Source organism: Telmatherina bonti (assembly GCF_933228915.1).
Source record: "Telmatherina bonti genome assembly, chromosome: 11".
In the NCBI taxonomy this organism is placed as follows: domain Eukaryota; kingdom Metazoa; phylum Chordata; class Actinopteri; order Atheriniformes; family Telmatherinidae; genus Telmatherina; species Telmatherina bonti.
The window spans coordinates 36,470,425-36,491,862 of NC_136629.1; positions in this window are offsets into that span (position 1 = coordinate 36,470,425).

Here is a 21,438-nt window from a genome sequence, read left to right on the forward strand (position 1 = left end):
AGACTTTTAATCAGTCATGAACTATTTATTTAAAACATCTTAACATCTTAATATTTCAGCTGGGTTACACACATTTTAGCATTTCAACACAGAATAAGAAGCCAATAAACCCTCTTAACAGTATTGATGCTTTCATGCATAGTGTCCACTTTTGACACCTGTTAGACAGCTGCTTTCCAGGACATTTATCAACCAGGACAGTATTTTTGTACATTTGCCTCTTCAGTGGAGATCAGTCCAATCTGCTGTTACTGTAGAATAAACAAATACCTCTTTATGTTCTGATTACCAGGTTTGTTTCAGCAATAAGCAGAGAAAGAAAATGATACAGACATATACTTATAGAATATTTAGAAACGTCACAACAATTATGAATATCTTTGAAGAATATGTGAAAATAAAGAAATAAAAAGAAACAGAAAATAACACATTAATATAGACAGGCGTGTGAAGAACTGTTAGTTTGGGAGGAAAGCCGTTCCTTCTTCCCTGTGTTAGACTGTTATGTAGGCAAATGCCAACGCAGGTCTGAAACTAGGAAAACCAGCAGGGTAAGCATGCCAGTGGAGACCGTTCTGGACAGGTGGGACAGGTCAGGAGTGTCTCATAACACGACTCCATGCAGATTCGAGGCGGGTTTATTTGCATAGCTAAGTTCATATTCCTTACATGTGTGGTGTCTGCTCCGGTGTGTGGCTGTGATGGGCGTGCCTTTTTCCGTGGCAACCAGATCTTCACCTGAGTTTCATCTGACAAGGAGTGGCAGTATTTAGGACCAGCTCAGGCTTCCAGTTGTCACCAGATTGTTGTTCACCAGTGGGAACGGCTCTCAGCCATTTCAGTATTTTGCTCGACTTGTTTCCTTGCCGGATCGAACTTGTTTTTTGCGTCCGTCTCTAACTAGAGGAACCTTCCCGCCTGCCTGCCACTTCCTCCCTAGAAATCACATAAGTATTTTACTTGAATTCAGATCAGAGTCTGCGTTTGGATCCTGGTAATCACTCCCAACTTACAGCATTAAATAAAACATTAGATGGATGAGATCAAACCGAGACGGGCTCTGTCCATGTTGGCAGAAATTTCACTCAGTCTGATACTTTGGTTTCAATCATAAATCTGTCCAACTCGTTCTGAAGTCATGGTGGCTTTGAGTTAAGTTTACTTCAGGTCAAATCACCTCTCCTCTCCTCCAGACAAGCCAGACTACAGCTGACATGGCTTCTCCTTGCCCAGGCCAGATAGAGCCGCATCAAACCAGATGCATCCAGATACAGAGTGCAGGTCTGTGAAGCCACACCTCAGCTGCTGTACTTCTGTGGAAATCTGTGTCTGAAGCAGTTTGTAGAACAAAGAAGAAAGACAGGGACAAAGTAAAACATTTTCCAGCAAATGATTAGAGGAGACAACGTCTGGCTTTTAATTTGTGATTTCAGTTTAACAAATTGTTTTGTAATGAGGTCAGAAAACATGACAAATTGCTCCTTTGTTTTTTGTTTTTTTTGTACCCTAAGACGACCGTTTTGCATGTTTGGCCTGAAGCTGCTTGTGTTTTCCACCCTTCTGAAGATTCAGAAACATTCACTAAAAGTAATTTCTTAAACACCAACACATGGAACCCTGTCCCTCTGCTGCAGGAAACACCCTCCTCCCGACGTTTCCAGATAGAACAGGACACTAAAGACAAAGCATTTACCAGAAGTCTGAGGTCTTCCCATAAATCACCTGATCCCTCCACTTGTTCCAGACTTTTCATTTTGATGAGGTAATGCCCACAGATTTCACAATCATTAGGAGTTTATGAATAAATTTGATCTTAGTGCAGTTAATGTATTCAAAGTGCTTCATAAATAAAATTTGATTTGATTTGAAATCACAAACACCATAAAGATCTACATAGATGTCCTGCTTAGTGAGTGAGGGAGAGATAAGGCTGATTTGGACACACAGAAGCTCAAAAGGGATCTTCCCTTCTGCAGCTTGGAATAAAAACACATAATGAGGTGTATTACATCATGGTCTTTTCTTTATGATCTCATAGACATATTGTGATTAATTATGAGGTCCCGGGCTGTGGAAGGAAAGGCGCTGGACTTTATTTGTACATATCAGTGCTTATAGAGTGTATGTTTAGTTAAGCATCAGGCGCTGTCTGATTGACTGAACCACCCAGATTATGTGTTTACATAACTGTCGCAGCCCGAACACTTACGTGTTTTATTTTTAGTAATTCAGGCTCTCTGGGTTTCAAACTGCCCTGTAATTTTCTTTCAGTAGTTTGGGTGAATGAATAATTCATTCAGCAATCCTCCCACCTTCCTTTATCCGTCTCTGACCTCAGGTTGAGTCTTTGTGCTTTTATGATTTTATCCATTCTTATTGTTTCTGTCTTTCTCATGGAATTTTATTTTTCTAAACATACTGTAGGAACTATTTTACATCTTATCTTGTCTTTTAACATTTCATCCTGGCAAAGACCCCTCTGAGCCTCCTGTAGACCCAGCATGCCTTTCTCCTGCACCTTTCAGGAGCCTTTTTATCCAACTGAAAGATAGTAAATAACATGGAAAATTTTTGTTTCACTTTTGCAACAAAGGAAAAAAAATCACCATGACATTGCAGTTATGTGACACTGTATCTTTCTTTGAGGAATCAAAGGAAACTGAAGCTTTATTGTCTGAAATATTAATATACATGATCAAAGCTGCAGGAAAACCCACTTAAAACTTTACATAATCAATAAAATTTCTGTATTTTATAGAGTTCCTCTCAACTTGCCTCATCAGAGATGCATCAGCTCCAGAAAAAAAGATTCATTTAGCTGTTTTTTTTACATTACATCCAGTTAAAATAATGAAACAAATTCGACTGATCAGTAAATATGATGCAGATGGAAGTCAGATGCATTTTGGTGGGGTAGCACTGACATGTTCTGTGTAATGTTCAGTAAAATCTCAGGTCTGGCATCGGCGTGTGTGTAAACGGAGCATTTATAAAACCTTGAACTGAAACAGAAGACATACACCTCATCATGTCGACACAACTCCCCGATGAAACCGAGTCATTCAGCATCTGGAATACCGTGGGAAAAATGTCTCACGTCTACATTTCTTCAGACCTGAGTCAAAACAAGCCTGAGTTTGCAGAAAGAGCAGCAGAACAAACGTGAGGCTGTAAAAATAAATGAAACATTAATGATGACCTGCTGTTGTCGTCACTCCTGAAACCACAAGACGTGATGTGGCCTGATTCATTCCACCGTGAGATTTCTTCTGTTTGTTTGACTCAAACATGTCAGTAATCATTCAGAAGCCGCATCATTTTCCTTTCTAGATAAACCAGTCGACCCTTTTCACTTCCTGAAATCTCTAATGTTCATGTTTGGTAAAAAGAAGAAAAAAACAGCCCTTCTCAGTTTGAAATGATTTATTTTTCAGCAGTAAAAATCATCCTGATACAAGCGTCGTGCTGCGTTACATGTCTGAGTAACAAAGCAGCTTCACAGACTGAAGCTTAAACACACACAGCTGGGAAATATCTTCCTTACGGTCTCAGTTCTCCATCTTCACGGCACAAATATAAACTATCATTTTTATTCCATATATAGTTTGTATTTATAGAGCACCATATATATAAACTTAGAATAAAAAGTAGGTAAATTTGAGAATCAGGGGAGAACATTGCCGGGACATTTTGAGGGGCATTACTCCCACTTTGAGGCGTGTTGTTTATTTAACAGAAGCATGATCCGTACATACTCTTACAGTAACTAACATGCTTTACAACAATGTTTAATACAACACCAGCTGGTTGGCAAGGAAATATCACAAATATACTTACTTTGTGTGTAAAGTTTATATAAATATAAAAGTATTATATATAAAAATATATATTCATGATTTGCTATTTATTAGGCAACATGTGCAATAGAAGCCTTGTTTAGTGCACGTTGTAAAGGCATTGGAAGACATTTGTATGACCATGTTTCAGCTGAAGCAAAGTGTTCAGATCCTCAGGACACAAACACACAACATGCTAACTGGTTCTGGTTCTTCATCATGACCTGAAAAGCTTCCACAGCTTTTATTCTCTTCTCATAAAATGAACGGGGGGGGTTCTGAAAGGACCTCTGTAAGTCACTGACACGATACTACCGAGACTCAAACCGCATTCACTGCAGTCTGCTCTTTTTTTTTTTTTTATAGTGCATCAATTTAATTCTACAAAATATCTAAAACATCATGTGTTGATGATGCAGTTTTTACTAAACATGTCTAAAAAGTGGACTGAACTGCGAACCTTTTACAGGAAGCAGGGAATGTTATGTGAAGAGGACCAAATTGCCTCTAAGAGCTTGTTGTTTCCAGATGAACAGGAAAGACTGGGCCAGCACCGTATTGATACAAGTATTTAGGATGATGTCACAATTTCTGAACAGGAGTTCGTATTAAAACATGAGCCTGGAGCTGATAAAAAAATCCCCGCCTGCCTACACTGACGCCTCCATGTCGTCTTCAGGACATTATCTATCTAACTAGTCCGGAAGGTTGGATGATCCCGTGGACAAAACACCATTTTGTGGCAGCTGTTTACATTTCATAGGTTAATAACATCAAGTCAAACCATTTTCAGCTTTTTCAAACACAATCTCACTTCTCTAACAGGAGTCGATATCTGCATGTTGATGCAATGTAAAAATAAAATAATCTCCTTCTCCGCATTCCTCCTAGATGACATCACCCTGGCGGTTCAGCTGCCTACGCCTTCTGCATGAAAAAGTCAAGAAAAACAGAACTTTTTAAACATGCCTGATGACAACAGTGAGTCATTTTACAACATACATGTGTATTAATAACCATACCTGTACACTAAATAGAATCCAACCCCAAACAGCAGCAGCAGCACGATGACGACTACTGAAACAATCAAATGATTGTCAGGAGTTCCTGAGAAGGGAAGCAATATGACAGCTCAGTATGAAGAGCAGAATTTACAGAATTCAATTCATACATACCTGAGATGATCAAACTATATATTCATATAACTCTTTGATTAAATATTGACCTTTTCTCATTCTGTAGTGCAACACACTTAGATAATAAAGCTCATTTTGTGTCATTAATTAAACTTGACTACAACATTATTGTGCTGTTGTGCCTAAAATATTAGTGGTTAACATCTGTACAGATGTTATAAGCTAGCTTTTAGTGGGCACGCTAACCCCCACACCCACGCTAAAACACGGAGCAGATGCTGGGCCAAACAACCAGACAAGAAAAGAAAGATGTATAATTAGCCAACTCCCTACAACAGTTGTCTGTCAAAAGGATTAAAATGTAAACAACACAAACTAGCATCAAGATAGGCTGAGTTGTTCATCAGGTCATTTGTTTATTTTGTTTTATACAGTCATGTAATATGACAGGTCGGCCCTTGCATTGCAGCCATTTGGCTGTAGTACGGATCGGGGCCGACCCAGAGTCCAGTGGTGACGCACCCTACGGTTATGGGTGGGCCGGTCCCTGGTGTGAAAGGATCCCCAGGATATCGTTTCCTCACCGTCTGCCAAGCCTGATGTTTATTTTAGCTATTATTATTGTCAGTTAAAGAGACAGAAAACTATTTTAGAAGCTTTTTCAGGCAACGTGAGACTTGGGGTGTGTCAGAGTGTGTGTGTGTGTGTGTGTGTGTGTGTGTGTGAATGATGATGAGTCTATTTGTTTTACTTCTTGTTTTAATACATGTAAAACACTTTGAGCTGATTTTTGTATGAAAGGTGCTGTACAAATAAACTTTGATTATATTTGATTTGATGATAGCTAAATGCTAACAAAAGTAGCACAACAACAGCTAAAGCTGAGAAGGTAGCATTTTAGCTCATGTTTTAGCCAAGTAGCAGTTGAGCAGCTAATGTTGGCTTTGTGCAGTTAGCTGCCTAATTTATGACAAATGCAACATTTGTAGCTCATGCTAATAAGGTTGTATTAGCTAAGTACATCATAAAAGTCTAAATCGGAAGCTAATGCTAATGCCAAAGATAGCATACTTCAGGAAAACTAACTTAAAATATAAAAAATGTGTTAACTTTCTAACACTTGATTCCTGTATGAAGCTGTTTGTCTCTTTTTGTGAATGAAGGCTGTTTTAGGAAGTGAAAACTTGTTCTGTCTCATCAGTTTTGACTCACAGTCCAGAAGTGACTCAGGTTCCAGGACTTCTAAACCTTCTTTAAAATCCACTTTTTATATCATCTCCTTCAAACACCTCATTAAGAGTGTCTCCCATGAGAGACATGCTTGGTTTGCTGTTTGTTTCTTACCTTTAATGTTTTGATGTCCAGCATTTTCAGTGCAATTAGCTGCAATACAAAAATGTTATTTTACATCAGAAGTTCCACAGAACTCCAGTTCCACCAGCTTTTACTGGTCAATCTAGCTCATGTATCCACTTTACAAACTACTGGACACATAATGTTAACTGTTAGAATACTCACTGGTACAGCTTGCATTGAGATCAGTACCCTGAACAGAAACAAGGAAGAAAAATATAAAATACTATTTTTAAAAACTTGACTTTAGTGCTTTTGCTGAGTTATCTTTAGAAGTGAAATAAAACTCTTTGCTGCAGGCCTAATATGTCTGCATATAACATGTTGTGAGGGTGTGTGTTACTCTGCTGGAACTTTTACACACCGAGAGGCAATCACAGGTGAAGTTAATCTCCTCGTAGCATTTGGAGGTTAGCAGAGTCCTGTTGCTCCAAGTTACCACCTGCTTATCTGTCGTTTCAGGATCCCCATTTGCAATCACAGTTCCCTAAAGTCAACATGAAGAAGGTGATGAATAAATTCCTCCAAGACATAAGGTTTACATGACATCCAGCTCATAAATCACTTGTAAGGAAAGCTGATTTTCTGTCTGCTGCAGGTAAAATAAGAAAAAGCTACAACATCTGCAAACGACAGTGTTGTTCCTTTTGTTTGTCTAGATCATTTAACTAACAAACTTTGCTTTGGTTTACTTACATTTTTGATCCAAGAGAAGTCACAGTGAATCCCAGTATATACTGGTACACTGTAAAGTGTGCCGTTGGAGGTTTGGATGACGGCGCATTTGATCGACTCTGACATGCAGGATCCTAGAAGACCAGCTAGAAGAACAAACAGAAAAATATTTTCTCAGTCAACAAAGGTCCAACTTGGTGTCGGTTTTTATTCTCTGTTTAATGTTGTAATGTCAGAAAATTTGGCAGAATACAAACAATGATATGACTCTGTCTCTCATTTCCTTTTCCTGTTCCATCACCTGACAATGCAATGTGAAACTAATGTGTGTGGGAGGGATTTTCACCTTTTAAACCTTTACATCAAAATACTTCAATATTTCAACTGAACCCTGATAGGTGACATTAATTCATCAGGACTTCCTGAATGTTCTCTCTGGAGTCACACTTTGCTTAAAGCTGCCTGTTGCAGAAACACTTGGCTAATGTACGTTTAGTAACAAAAAGAAGACATTTAATGCACAGATGTGAATGAAATGGAGACAAAATGATGAGAGGTTTGCAACGGAATAAGACTGAACCTGCACAGCAGAACATAACTGGACAGATTTAATCATGTTTTCACTATGGGTGTCACGATTCTCCAAATCCTCGATTTGATTTGGTTTTTGATTTTAGGGTCATGATTCGATTCGACTCTCGATATTTTTCTCTTTTTATTACAGCACAGAGACCTCTGACATTTTTAGACTCGTCTTGTCTGTGATAATTTGTTTTCATTAACTTTTGTACAGTAAGTCTCATGTCAAAAGATGGGCTACATTTAACTGATGCAGTTTTCAAATCGTCGATCCTCTTTTATTTAAATGTTCCAGATCATGACGTAATTTCAATCGATTATAATTAAACATCAAAATCGTGACACCCCTAGTTTTCACATATAGAAGATGGTCCACAGGATGCTGCACTAAAAGAAAAGACAAAGATCTGAAGCGCTCGAAGAATTCCTCTGGTCTCAGTGTGGCTGCTGTTGGGTCATCATGTCATTTAGGTAAATCTCAGAGCAGATAAGTCACTATGATTGCAGCATTTCTCCATATATTCCACATGCTAAATGCTTTTCACTACCAGTGGCATCGCCAGCCGGTTAGGTAACCTGATCCTGTGTACATACATTTTTAAAGTGAATATCACACAAATACATATACACACATAATATATATATTATGTGTGTGACTCCGTCATCTAGTTTGGGCTAAGCCCAGGTTGTCCTCAAAGACTGCAGACGGCCCTGTTCACTACAGAGTTTCTGCACTGTCAGCCATGCAGCCGCCATGTGGATGGAACAAAAAGATGTTTACTCTGCCTTACGCTCCTTCGTTGCCTAGCAACCCGTATCCACTCCTTCGTAGAGCTGAAACCCCCTCTAGCATTCATGAGGATGATGACACATTGCAACAGAAGGAATCCTGCTCCATTTGTGGGAAGTTAAAAAGAGATGCTGTGTGAGACTGGATCCTCAGCAGCAAACTGGCTCTGTGGTCCCAGTCTGCTGCTTAAAACTTGGCTGGTATTTATACTTTCTACACACATGAGTCAGGACTGCTCGAGTCATGAACCCTTCATGTCTAGAGGTGAACATTATGAAGATGGTTACAGAATAAGTCACACGGGAAATCCTCGCGCACATTTAGGTCTCGATGCAAAACAAAACAATCCTGAGTAAACACAACTACTCTGTACTTGCAAACTAATCTGTTTGTTTCAGGAAGTTAATAAAAAGTTAGGATGACCTGCTTACCCATCAGGAAAAGAGCCAGTGATGCCTGCATTTCCATGGAAAGTCTGTCCGCACTTCTAACACCTCTTATCCAGATGAAACACTCCTTTCAGAGAGAAGAAGAAAAGCAGGTGTGTGTCCGTCCTGCAGCTTAAAAACTCCCCTTGTCTGTGAAACTGTGGCTTGTAATGACTTGGCAGCAGCTCGTCCTGCTCCTCCAGCCTCACATTAAATATGAACGTGCACAATGCAGCGAGCTTTCACCACTGCGCACGCGTCTGGTTGGTCCTCGTGCGCTCTGATGTCAAGCAGCGGAATTCCCTGTCTAGCTTTCATCAACCACATCCCCACGAGAGTCCTCTAAACCCACGCGGATGAACTCTGCGTAACAAGAATCCTTCAGAGTGTTTCTGGAAGCAAAAGAACGAAGAGAAATCTCAACTTAAACCACAAGAAGATCCAAGAGCTGCAAAAACTTCTGCATGTTCAGTTATTTCATCAAACTCCCCGTGGTCTTTTCACGCCTCCCTTCCTGTGGTCAGGTGATCTGGAGCTTTTCCCCTGCATCATGAGCTCCACGTTGGCATCAACTGTTTCCGCTACAATAGATGAATAAATCTGTGTTTGGCTTCCACCTTGTGGATGTAAATCATTCTGCAGGTGCCTCTGAGGAGGGTCATCACCACCAAGCAGCTTTTCCACAGTAGCCCCCCTTTTCCCAGTAACTGCGTGTTAAAGCTCTGAATCCTGCAGGGAAACGAGCTGCATGCAGATTAAAATGTAAAGAAACATGAGACTGTTGTTCTGATTCCGTTTCATCAGGCAGGACCTGCAGGTCATATGGAAATATTCACCATTAATTACATTATTCTTTAGATCATGAAGCCTTTTCTGTCTCCAGTTTTTTTTTTGTGGTTATTTTGGTGTTTTGCCAGCAACTCCTTCACATGCTGGATTTGTTTTATGTGACTTTATATATTAGAGGTCAGTGTAGTTGTCATGTCGGACCAGTCGAGGAAAAAGTCCTGCAGGAGGAAAACAGCACCAAGCTGCTGGTTGCGTCTCAAACATCCTCACTCTGAAAGCACCATACTGGTTTTCTACCAGTAGAGGGAAACCTGCACCGGACTTTGCAGAGCGGGAAGATGACTCACAGGTCTTGTGACTGCCTTGTTGCAGCTTGTAGTTTATTCTAAATACCTTTGCATATAATTTAGCTTTAGTTTTAAACCAGAATACATCCATATGGCTCTGGCTCCTGTTCTGCCTTCTAACACTGAACCCATTATGAACAGGAGGGTTTCAGACTGGCTGTAGAAACTAGATCCCACTAAGACACTACTGGTTGTTCACTCTTTCATGCCGTTAGGAGGTGAACTTCATCGTGCTGCTGCTGATGATTTTATTCTTCCTCTGATGCTTAAAACATTTATTTTCTTTCCAAAGTTCATTTCTTTGTGTTTCCATGAAACATTTCAATCAAATGACAACCAAAACTCTTCAAACAGAGTAGAAACACAGTTTGGCCTTTTCCAGTTAACATCACCAGAGTGACAACAGTTGACCTTGAATAACCCCGGCTCGCCATCGAGCACCGGCAGAGCGCAAAACATGAAAAACAGCTTTGAGTGTGTTTGGGGGGGGGGGGCGTGGGTGATTCCTATGTGCAAACTTTAGTCAACATGTTCAGCAAGCTGTATGATCCATAACTTTATTAGATCAGAACAGTCTGTAAAACTTCTGACTTTGCTTACTTTCTTACACTGTGGGCTGTTTAACGTCAGCAATGTGGCCACTTCTTCCCATCTCACAGAGTTCCTGCACTAATTTCTTCTGCAAGCAGGGATACAAGTCATTTTACATCAGAGCCTGTTTTCATGAGCAAACTTCCTGTCGTGTGGAGAAGCTGTGAAAAGTCCCTTCAGCCTAAAAATAGAAGCTTACTTTGTGCTTGTTGCTCAGAGACCTGCATGCATTTTGGACTTTATCACACCTTGTCAGCTTCATGATGTACAGACAGGCAACTGGAATGAAAATTCCAGAACTGAACACAGTTTCTGGTGCAATGTTCAACGTTTCAACATGCTTGTGTTGCGGTCTCTGCACCCAGCATGTAAACAGTCCAAGTACCGGACACTTCCCTTCCTTCCACTTACGTTTTCCACACCTCAGTTAGTCCTCATCACCGTCTGCTGTATGACTTTAAACTTTCTTTTTTTCTGTGGGTGAGCTCTTTGTGTGTGGTTGCCACCATTTCTTTGGTTCTTATGAAGCTATCTAACTTTTGTTACATTGGCAGGGCTTTCTTTGTCAGCACATGAACAGCGTACAACGGCCACTCCGGCGGTATTCTGGCAGCTGAGGAGGAGTTCTGACAAAAACATGCATAATAAATGATTCTAGGAGTGCTACAACATGTTATGCCAACAGATTTTTAGTGTTTGCTTTTAATTACTTTATTATTTTATTGTTTTTTTAAATTTGTTGTTGTCTTTTATGCTTCTCGACACCATCTGTAATGCTTTTAATGTTTTATGTGAAGCACTTTGTCTTGCTGTTGTGCATCCTGCACCGACTAAAGAGAAGTTTACCTTGAAGATTAGCTTAACAAATCCAGCCTACAGGTTCCCAACCAAACCATACATAGATGGATGGCATAGATCCTTGGCTGTTGGAAGCTTCTATGTGGCCACGTGGATGAAGGCATGGAAGGTTTGGACGTCCACATCATCTGCATGGATGGATGGAAGCTGGTTGGAATTAAGCCCCAAATGGAGATCATCCCTCGATTCCTACATGTATAACTACACATTTAACATAGATGTTTTTATAGCAGCATTGGTACATTCTGTCATGGCCTAGATGCTCCAGAGGATCCCAGTGCATGTCCTCTTCATCAGAAGGGTTGGAAGGACATGCAGGTGAATTTAGCAAAAGCTTTAAAGACTCAAGTAGATTTAGTCTCAACACATGTCTTTGCTTTTTGTACAGAAGCTGCAGCGACTGTTTCCCTCTGTCACTGAGACGTTTCCAAAGCAAACGGTATGAGGGGAGAGGTGCTGGAGTCTTTCTTACTCACTTCACCAAAAAGGAAGGAAGCTGGAGCCGAATGTAACTTAACTTGGGCGGGAAAAGAAGCACATCTTTGAGCAATCATTAACTGTTGCAGAGATAACACGATCACATGTGACTGTCTTTTTTCTGTCTTCTTTCCTCAGTTTTTTTTGTCTTCATAAGGTCAGTTTTAACTATTAAAACCTTGTTTCTGCATGTGTCTGCTTTCTACCTCGTCACCCTGCATTTAGGTCCTCACATTCCACAAACAGTGACTAACTATGCAGCTCTGGGCACCACTGCCAAATCTTTCCACCTCCTAAAATATTAAATGTGCCAAAACAGTCAGATTTCTAAACAATGACCTCTTGTCTCCTGTCTTTTTAAATTGTAACAATGACACTAGTTAATCATGTTCTACCAGCATGCATTTTCATGCAGAAACAATAAAACTATGGGAAACTATGAAAAACATTTCTCAAGCAGCGTTCAGGCCAGTGTGACATCAGCAGCAGAGGAAACTCCAGGATCAAACCGGTTCTCACCGTGTAAGTTTGACAGGTTAGGGTTCAGTTTTGAAGCAGCTGCGACACAAACTGGGTGAAATGGAGGGAAAAATGCAGCTCTGCTCTCATGATGACTCATTGGCCCAATCACATAACATGTTACAGGTTTATTTTTATCCCCAGTAACCGGTTCCTACATTCTGGTTTTAGTAAACAAAAGGAAAGTAAAGAATTCATAATTATCATGTGGGAAATAAATTAAAGTAGAAGGAAATTGTCAGACTTTCTCAAGCTAACATGAGAAGTTGAGCTGTGGAGAAAGTAGATTTATTCCTCTTTATGCAAAACATTCCAGAAACTGTTGTCTTTGCTTCTCACTGTCTGAGTTTGGGTCTTCTCTATCGCTTTTCCTTTTTTTGGTTGTGTTATTTGATAAAGTGTCAAACAATCAAACAATTGTGGGAGCAGTCTGCAAGCGGAGTGGCGGTGGTGGACAGGGTGAAGTGCTGCTGGTGCCTTGGGGGATTTTTTGTTCCAGCTGTGCCTCCCCTGGTGCTTGGGCCTGTTCCTCTGCATTACTGCCAATGTGCTGCCCCGGTGCAAACGGCTCCTAGGATGGGGTTTCCACGACTGGTCCGTCTGCACTTACCTCTCTCATATAGATGTATCTAAAAAGGGGGGTTGGAGGTATCTTTTTATATAACGTGTCTGTCTGTGTGTTTCCTTTATGTCTGATTCTAAACTGTAAAGCGCTTTGAGTCGCATGTTTTATGATGGAAAAGCACTTCATGAAGAAAGTTTGATTGATTGAATCACACAAAGCCCACACACACACACACACACACACACACACACTCCAAACCCACTGACCTCATATGTATAAATATGTGCAGCAATGTATGCTGCACATATTTATACATATGAACGTGCAGATTTTTTCACATTTTTTACACTTTGAACCAAAAAACAAAGAAAAATTAGAGTGCTGGTGAATGAGCTACACCACTACTTTAAGTCACTGGAAGATCTGGAAGTTTTGGTGATTCACCTTTACCTGGTGTAGATGACGTTAATAAACTGTCCAGACGCTGCCAGTTGCAGATCCATTTATTTTCCAGTTGTTCATTTTTCCAATATGTCCATAAAACGGCGGGGCCTTGCTGGTCTGGACCCGCTGGGGCCCGTTCCCCCTGACTGTGAGGGAATCTGGCCGGGGCCCCCTTCTGCCACCTCCTGGGTGGGTGCATGGTTGGCTCCGGAGAGGGGCGGTTGGGGTCTGTGCTTGGGGATGGCTGCTGGTAGCCCGGGTCTCGGGGTCCTCCTGGCCTGCCTCCTGCCTTTGGAGAAGATTGATCACGCCAATGTGATCCTAATTACACAAACACGTTCCACTCTGTATGTTCTGCATGTGTATGTATATGTACATACATGTATAGGTGCGTGTAACATGTTTATGTATAAATGTCTCTCTCTGTCTCCGAGATGTTTTTCTGTTTTACCCCAGCTCTGTTTCAGATGAGGGAGAGTTCATTTGCTCTACGAGGTACATGCATCCTAAAAACAGATAAAGTAAACACACAAACTAAATACCATTGTATCACAACCACTGGAGCTAAACTGTGGAACAACCTAAAGGTGGAGTATGTAAGATTTTCAATAATTAAAAAAAAAAATTAACTAAAAAATAACTACAATCATAATTAGAAAGTTTTTTTTTAAACATGTATGTTCCAGTCTGTCCATATTTGATGTGTTATTAAATTACAAATTTAATTAATGACAAAGACCCTTCTTAAATGTTTGCCTACCAGTAAAAAAAAAGTGTTTTTTGTCATTTGTCATTAATTAATTAAACTTGTAATTTAATAACGCATCAAATATGAACAGACTGGAACTTACATGTTCAAAAAACTATCTAATTATGATTGTAGTTATTTTATTAGTTCATTTATTTTGAAAATATTGAAAATCTTACATACTCTACCTTTAAGTGATAAAATGAAGTCATGTCCTACTCTTATCAAATTTTAAAATATCCTAAAAAAAACATATATTACAAACATACAGAACAAGATTACTTTGATTTATGTATAATGTATGTATATGTTTGTGCATGTCTGTCTGTCTGTATATGCACGTGCTTCATGTGTGCGTATTTATACATGTACATATATGTATGTATATACACTTATGTACATGTAAATGTGATTGTACATAACTATATGTATGAGAAATTTATTTGTGGAAATGATCACAAACAGTTAAAATGTGGGAAATTATCCATTTATAAAGTGAACAACTTAGGACATATGGTATGGTCCACCATGACAATGATTCTTTTTTTTTTTCTTTTCAATGAGCATCTCTAAGAAAATCAATCACCATTTATTGGTGCATTATGGTTCTTTTTTTTTTTCTTTTTTTAAAAAGGGAGCAGATATTACAATAAATGTTCTTTTTCCTGCTCCTTTTAAAGCATGGTGCTCTGTTTGTTTTGTTTTTGTACTGTCTTGTTATTACCTTTTGTATGACCATGTGAGAAATAAAAGAGAAAACCACATTGTGGTGCAGCTGTGGTTCTGCCAACAGACCTGCGTCCGAGCAGCAGTTACAACACGAATGGACAGACAGAGAGATTTACTGTAAGTCTAATAGTTTCCAGCAAATGATTTCATATGGTGTTGAAGGAGAGAGTTTATTTCTGACAGGACTCGCTTATCACTGAGATGACAGATTAAATCTTACGGCTGACATTCTTGAGATGTGAGAGTAAGTTACGGTAAACAAACATTCACTTCTTTTGTTTGTTTTTTGTCTGAAATGATGCAAGAATTCATGCAGCTGCAGTAAAACATGGTTTCTTATATTGTGGCTTTAGTAAGTGTTGTGTTAACAAAGTGCCTCTTAATGAATGTTCATATCATCTTAAATGGGATCAGATTAGACTGGAAACAAGCCTCCAGTGAGAAAGTTAGATATCCTCAGTCTTCCTTTGTTCTTTTTGCATCACAAGATAATGAGGACGTTTGCATTCAAGCCGTTTGGGTGTCATCAGAGCTGTTCTCACCTTCTTGATTCAGAGTGTTAAAACTTTCACTCTTTAAACACTTGATAGTTTTTCTGTTTTTTTCTAGTTTTGCTTGTGTGTATGAAGAAGAAAATCCTGCTGGCTTTCTGTGTCAGCTCCCTGAAACATAACACACACATCCTTAACTTCACATCTGGACCGATCAAGACTTGCATATGACACCATCCACGTATGGAGCCTAGATATTATAGACCAGGGTGTCCAGCACCGGCCCTCGAGGGCCACAATCCTGCAGGTTTTCCATGTATTCCTGCTCCCACACACCTGAATCAGACATTGTACAGAACTTCAGAGGCTGTTGGATCCATTTAATGGAAGCCAGGTGTTTTTGAACAGGGATACACCAAAAACCTGCAGGACAGTGGCCCTCAAGGACCAAATCTGGACATAGACATGAACAGAAAACACACCAGTCCAGCTGAAGTTAGTGGATATACCCACATAGTCATCCTGCCTGTAGAACGTTGAGGATCAGACACTAGGAACGTCCCTCATTCGCATTTGTTTTGCTTTCAGCTCGTTCTGATCATTCTGTTTTATTCTACAGTCATTTAGCAGACAGTTTATCCAAAGCGACCTACACATGACTTCTAGTTTTATTAAACTAAATTAAGTAAGGCGACTTGAGGTTCAGTGTCTTCTATTATTGTTGGTCCATTTTGGTGGGATTTACTCCTTGAAACATGACACATATCATGTATAAAATGTTCCAGAATACACACACCTGTTTATATGAACAGTTTTACCTGATGACAGCCGTCTCTTTCAGAAGAAAGAACTTCTCTGCAACTATGATAAAAAATAAAAAGATTGACTCCTAAATTCCTCCAGATCGGTATGGTAATGAGCCTCTGCATGCTGTGCTGAGAAACTAATGTGGAACTACAGAAACAAAGCATTAATGATGTCTAAAAACAAAAGGCACAAGTGGAGCTGATCTTTCAGCCTCCAACTGATCCTAACATGCAGAGGTGGATTCGACTGAAATGTGTCGTTTAAAATGAAATAAAAAGACTTGTTTTTAATCTAGAGATGAATAACTTGACCTTTTTTCTTCCGCAGCACTTCCATGTCTTGTTGGCTCATTGCTTTAACTGAACTAAACTGTCTGAACTGACATGTCCTTTCTGCAGGATCACCATGTTGTTTTTATTCACATGACAAACATGAACTGATGCGTTTCTAAAAAAAGCCACTAATGTCACTATTATTGTCACCATGTGTGTAGTCTAGGATAAGGTGTAAAGTTAGAAGACCTGAGTCCCTTCCTGTCACCAGACTGCTTGCCTCACCTGAGTGCAAGCTCCCACAACTCTTCACTGACTGAGAGTCGCATGCAGACAATTACCAGAATAAGCAGTCTTCCTGGAAATCACATGACCCTTTTTTTCATCAGTTCATGCAGACATGTTGAGAAACAGATTTTACTAAACAAATACATTTGGGAATCTTGAATAAACTTCATTCAGGTTATTATTGTTTGTACATTTTGGTGGGATTTACTCAAATAAAGGCACATTTTTCTGATCCAGGCAGTTTAATCTGGAAGCAGACAGTTAAAGCTACTGGCTGTCATACATGTAACGGAGAACTTCTGAACGATTGCAGAGCTAAAAGAGGTCCATCAGGGGTCTCCAACTCTGGTCCTCGAGAGCATCCAGCAGGTTTCAGTATTTCCCTGGTACAACACACCTGATTGATCCAACAGATTCTCCAACAACTTGTTGTCATCTTCTGCACCTGCCTGTTAATGAGCCGTTGATTTGGATCAGGTGTGTTGCAGCAGGAAACACTAAAACCTGCAGCTCTCTAGGACCGGAGTCAGTGACCTCTGCACTACATAGTGTAAAATACAAAAAGAACACAATTATTTGTGTTATTTTATGATATTTTTACTTATTTACAAATAAATATACTTTTTTTTTTTTTATTTTGAATTTGGTTTCAGCAAAATCTTTAAGAAAGAAACTTTGAGTCTTTAAGACCAGCTGTGTGATAAATAAATAAGTAAACTGGACCTTCTTAATGTTTTTCCTCCCTGCCCTGGCCTTCAATTAAAAGAAGATAAAAGCTCTGCTTTGATATAATTCACACATCTTTACTGCCATCTATGTAGTCAGAGATAAGGAAGCTGATACATGTAACACTCAGTGCTGCTGGATATGAGCAGATATCTGCCAAATATCCAAACTCAGACGGACTTGCCATAAAGCTAACAGCAGCAGAAATAAGAGAACGGAGACGCCTGCAGGAAGCAAATAAAAAACTGTTCAGAAAGGGGTTCAGGAACATGAACTTTATTCATTGTCTGGTGGGACTGTTTAAGGGCTCCAACATCTTTGAGACAAGAAAATCTGCCTGTGGTGAACCTGACAAAGATTTATTACAGTATCTACACATGAAGAAAACCTGTCATGTATGAATTTGCATGCAATCGTGCAAACTAATCTTTTTAAATATGAGATTTGCATGAAGTTGTTACACTGAGAGTCCAGTTTGTCAGCTTCATTAACATTAAACACAGTTGTATCAGAACAAATAAAAACTTGACCCCACAACGAAAAGGTCTATGTGAGGGTGGCAGCATACTTCCAGACAGCAACTTTGGGAGGCGATATGAGTATCATTAAATGAGATCCAGACAGAAATCCAACAGAAATACTTTTATTTTACAACCATTTAATATTTTAAAACTGTTATTTGTATTAATAAATAATTACAAACTGTCTTTTAAGTTATTAACAAAAGAAAAATGTTGTTTTCGTCATTGATCATATGTTGAGTAAAATCCAAAACAATGTAACCTCATATTTATTTTTATTTTTAAAAATCACATTCACTACTATTTCTATAACTTGTCCAGTTCTCTCATTAGCAGAATGATGGTCTGGCTGCTGTGTTGTGCTCAACAAATTTGCTTTGCCAAGAGGAGTTTTATGGGTGTAAAGATCCACTTGACAATCTGAACTCTTATTTTGTTTATTTTGAGTCAATGTTTGTTTTACAGAATTTCCATAATACAGCTGGATCTGACCGGAGGGCTCAGAAAAAAGATGGAAAGAGAACAGAAAAGGAAAATAGACGACTTAGAAAACAATGCAGTCCAACCACAGACTCTAAAAGCTGCAACACCTGTAGAAAAACAACAAAGGGAATCCCACGGCCCCCGCAGGAAGAGGAAACAACACAGTGACTCAACACGCAGTGAGAAGTCTTTAAAGGACATCACAGTCCCTCCCTGCATGCACATCCATTCACTCACACTCATCCTGGCAAACTAACACACACTCAACTCTACCCCCTCCCTGCAAACCTGTTCATCCCCAACCCTGACCCTAACCCCCCCACAGCCCAGGGCTGCCTTTACCTACTGTTGGGCCCCTGGGCTGAGAAGTTTTGCAGGCCCTGTCCTCCAAAAGTCTCAATAGAAAATAATATCTAGGCTTGGCCTCGCATCTCGAGTTCGCACATGGCCTCGCACATGGGGGCGGGGTTTGGCACGGTGGCAACCACTTCATTTGGATCAATCAGCACTCTCAAATGTGCATAAGGTGCCGATTGACAGCAGAACTTACAAGTTCCACAACAGTTGGACTTTTTAGGTAATTTTGTCCAATAATGATAGGGCCCTAAACTCCATGGGCCCCTGGGCTTCAGCCCAGGAAAGCCCGTGCATTAAGGCGACCTCGCCCAGATGGATCATGATTTGAGTGACAGTTTCCCTGCTGCAAATGTTTCTGAGCGTAGCATGAGGAGATAGTTCTTCTGCATACATGTGACTGAACTGTGTTGTCAGCAGTAAAACAGGGGATTTCCTGCTTGTAGCTGAATGAAACCCACCTTGTTTTGTCACAAGCAAACTTGCTATTACTCACCAAAGCAACACAGCCGATTATATCATGATCATACCTGAGTGAAGGAGATAAATAAATACAATAAAGGACACCTTCTCTCTTCCTTGAGTATGCTGTGTATCTCAGTGAAATCTGTCAACTCAAACACTTCACAAGGAAAATGTAAAGTCTCACAGAAAACAAAAAAGAAAACACAAGCAACATGGACACTTCTTTTCTTTATTTATTTTTACTTTACGATAAATAACCATAAAAAAAATTAAATAAATCCTCATGACATGGAACAGCTCAGAGACAGTTCCGTTCTTTCAGGAAGAAAAGTAAAACAACCAAACCTGCATGATCAAAGTTTGGACTTCTGAACCGCCATCAAACAAGACATGAGGAAGTCTCATCCCTTACACTTTACTTCATATTAAACTGGTAACAATGGTTTTCACTGTGGTTTAAAAGAGTAGATCATGCTGGTTTGTACAAACAGTTTCATTTTCCACCGTAGGTAAACAGCTTGACCTTTCTCTTCCCCAGAACTGACCCATCTGATCTACCGATTGTCTGTCTGAACTGTCTGAACTGGCATCACATGGGACACATGAACTCATATAAATACCTAGAAGCTGCCGCCTTCATATCAGCATTATCTCTGGTGCATAGAAACAAGATCATATTGCTGTTACTTTTATTGGGGAAAGAGCAGATTTGGGTCAAATCATGATGACAAACACCTCTGTGAGTCATTTCATGTCACATGACTCCTCGGCCCAGAGTGATTCCCCCCCCCCCCCAGCTCAGAGCAGGTAAACAGAATAAATATTTCCTGAAGCATACAGACATACAGTACAAACATGGTCAAAGCAGGAAAATAACTCTGACTTTACAAAGCCACCTGTTTATTTTTATTCTAAAGGACTTATAACAGTCTGGAGTCTGAAAAGAGCTGCTGTTTAAGGACAAAAAGGGTAAATTGACTTATATAGCGCCTTTCTAGTCATGTCGACCACTCAAAGCACTTTACACTACTTGTCACATTCACACACACACACTCATATGCACTCACACACCCCAATAGGGACATCAGGAGGCAACTTGGGGTTCAGAGTATTGCCCAAGGACACTTCAGCACACAGTCAAGAGAAGCCTGGAAATGATCTCCCAGCTTCCCAGCTGAAAGACGACCGCACTTCTTCCTGAGCTAGTCACATGGTTGTGTGGTTTTTAAGGCCTCAGATCCTCACAAAACGGACACAAAAAGCTGACTTGTGGTTCATATGCACCCAAACATGAGCGGCTTACTGAAAGCTGTTCTGCACTGGGATGTGTCAGCAGCAAGTGACGGACACAAGCTAATGTCAGATGGAGGGACATCCATCACTGATCAATACATCCAACTTTACTTCTTTCAAGTCTGGCAAAGGCTGCAATTACAACCTGTCTCACTATTCTGTTTTACAAATCACCAAATCATGCATAAACCACAATGGTAAATGCTAAATGGACTTGTACTTCTATAGCGCTTTTCTAGTCATACAGACCACTCATAGCACTTTACAATGACTGTACCCCCCCCCCCCCCCCACCCCCCCCCACCCCAACATGAATGCATCTATTTTGAGCAATAAAATCAGATGTAACACACTTGCTTTTGAGTCGAACTGAAATTTTCTCTTCATGTTGAGAAAAACAAGATAAAGACATAAACTGTCCCATTGTCATGAGAAAATGATGCTCGTTGTCTCAACATGACAATTACAAGACTGCACGGCTGCTCTCAGCTTCCATATAGACTGCAAGAGGTTCATAACAACGACTTAAAGGTTTGTTTCTGTCGTATCTGTAACAACAGTAAAACTGTGTTGATCCTCTCTTTAGCAACGCTCTTTCAAGGGGATGTCTTCATTGGGCTGGTGGGACGGTTGTTTGTCGTGATTCCAACACCGTCTACTCCAACAAGATGCAAACAACACAAAGAGCTTCTTTTAAAATGTGACAGAAGAAAACAGTTTGTTATTATACACCGTGAACAAGAATGGATAACAATACCTGAAGACTCTACATTTGTATTCAATGTAGAAAACACCAATAATCAGTGCAATCAGGACCGAGATGACCACGATGGGAATGACCCAATCAGGAGTTTTAGGAGTCCCTGAGAGGAGA